General features: G+C 38.0%; 1 non-coding gene across 1 annotated transcript; it reads right to left on the bottom strand.

Moving 5' to 3' along the window:
- Positions 1-1,639: 1,639 nt before the first annotated feature.
- LOC127116716 (small nucleolar RNA R71) lies at positions 1,640-1,750 on the bottom strand. The gene has a single exon (XR_007801512.1). It is a non-coding gene; the product is annotated as a small nucleolar RNA R71 (small nucleolar RNA).
- Positions 1,751-2,166: the final 416 nt, after the last annotated feature.

Genomic DNA, 2,166 nt, shown 5'->3' with positions numbered 1-2,166 from the left:
ATCGGAACCCCGATCGAGAAAAGGAGTGAAAAAGAGCTAAAAACCCTAAAATTCAGCATTTTGTACTTGTGGCCTACCCCATGGCTGGCGCCATAGACCCTGCCATGACGTGTCCAAGCTCAACTTCCCTCAACTGCCACGTTCCCCACTACTTCCACTAAGGCGCCTCAGATTGGCCTTGTGGCGGGCGCCATGGCCTTGTGGCGGGCGCCACAAGAGGAAACATTTTTCCTCCCATTTTCAAGTTGAAGGGCGTCCTTGTTATTTCCATCTTTTTACTTGCCTATAAATAGAAACTCGAAATCACTTTTACAATCATCCAAACTTAGAGCAGAGGCAAACTCAGGGCAACTTTATTTCACTTAGGCATATATTCAGTATTATAAAGTGGTAACCGCTTCGCATTGGAGTGTTACCACAATTCTGTAATCAAGTCTGTGATAGAGTCTGTAATTGAGTTTGGAGCACTTTGGAAGGAAGTTAATCCTGCCGCCATTTTCATTTCCGCTTTGCAATTTATTCAACCCTCCGATTGGAGCAGGTTTTTATTACTTGTCTTTATCTTATTTATTTTCTCGCACTCGCTTTAAATTATTTATTTTCTCGCACTCGCTTTAAATTATTTATTTTCTCGCACTCGCTTTAAATTATTTATTTCCTCGCACTTGCTTTAAATTATTTATTTCCTCACACTCGCTTTAAATTATTTATTTTCTCGCACTCGCTTTACTTTTATTTATTTCCTTGCACTCGCTTTACTTTTATTTATTTCCTCGCACTCGCTTTACTTTATTTATTTCCTCGCACTCGCTTTACTTCATTTATTTCTCGCACTCGCACTACTTTTATTTACTTTTCGCACTCGCACTACTTTTATTTAAATTAATGCACTTTTACTTTACCATGTCTAACTAAATCTATAAGGTTAGAATGTAAGAATCGTAATCGAACCGATAATCCATACAATTGTTCGTAGAAACACTTAAGGGCTATTTTAACTTTTAACTTAAGTTTTCCCGCACTTCAATTCCGTTGGGTAAGATCGAAAGTCGTCCAACGTCTATCTAAACTTAATTGTTTTTAACTATTTCAAAAACAGCAAGTGCTTTGTTTAGTTCATTAAGAGTTCTTAACTTAAGAAGAAAAGAGATTTTAAAACTATTTTCGGACGCGTTTATAAGTTTAGAGTTTGGTTCGTGAGAACCTCTTTTGGTTAAGAAATCCAGGTTATAATACTTTTCAATTTAGTCAAGATACTATATTTCTTAAAAATAGGTTTACTACTCTAACGCAATGCGCGCCTTTTTATAAGTGACAATAAGAGGGTTTGATTAGGGAGTACAACTCGGTTCTGAATACGCGAAAGCGACAATTCCTGTAAGTTAGTTCTTTTCAAAGTAGGAAACATTGCCCATAAGTAGTTCTATTAGCAAGTACTTGGATTATTAATTGATTATGTGAATTACGTTCGACCCTGTCTTTATTAATTAATCTTTATTCAACACTTTACTCTTCATTGCACACTCCAAAAACACCTATTTTGATTGCCTTTGATAAACACCATAACAATAGATAACAATAGATTGACACTTGGTCTCTGTGGATTCGACAATCTTTTATATTACTCTGACGCGTTCGTATACTTGCGAAACACCATATAACTAGATTTACCCAAAAACCAAGGAGAATCGATGTTCGAAGCTTGGGAGAGATATAAAGAGTTGTTACGAGCATGCCCACATCATGGTTTAGAAAATTGGTTAATCATTCAAACCTTCTATAATGGACTTCATTACAACACAAAGATGACCATCGACGCTGCCGCAGGTGGTGCTCTAATGAACAAACCTTATCCTGAAGCTAGTGCCCTCGTCGAAGATATGGCTCAAAACCACCAATCATGGGGAGTCGAACGAGCGATAGTTGAGAAGAAGGAAGCCCAAGGAGGAGTGCATGAACTAAGCTCTATAGACATGATGCAAGCTAAAATGGACTCATTAGCCCTTAAGGTCGAGCATATGTGCATAAACCCGAATACTGTAGCCGTAGTTTCGTCGGATTGTGAGATATGTGGAACCAAAGGACACCAATCTACAGAATGCAGTCTATTAAACGAAACCCACTCTGAGCAAGTGAACTACACCCAAGGGAACCCATATTCGAATA

The sequence above is a fragment of the Lathyrus oleraceus genome, chromosome 1 (assembly GCF_024323335.1).
Source record: "Lathyrus oleraceus cultivar Zhongwan6 chromosome 1, CAAS_Psat_ZW6_1.0, whole genome shotgun sequence".
Lineage (NCBI taxonomy): Eukaryota > Viridiplantae > Streptophyta > Magnoliopsida > Fabales > Fabaceae > Lathyrus > Lathyrus oleraceus.
This window is presented reverse-complemented; position numbering and strand designations above follow the sequence as displayed.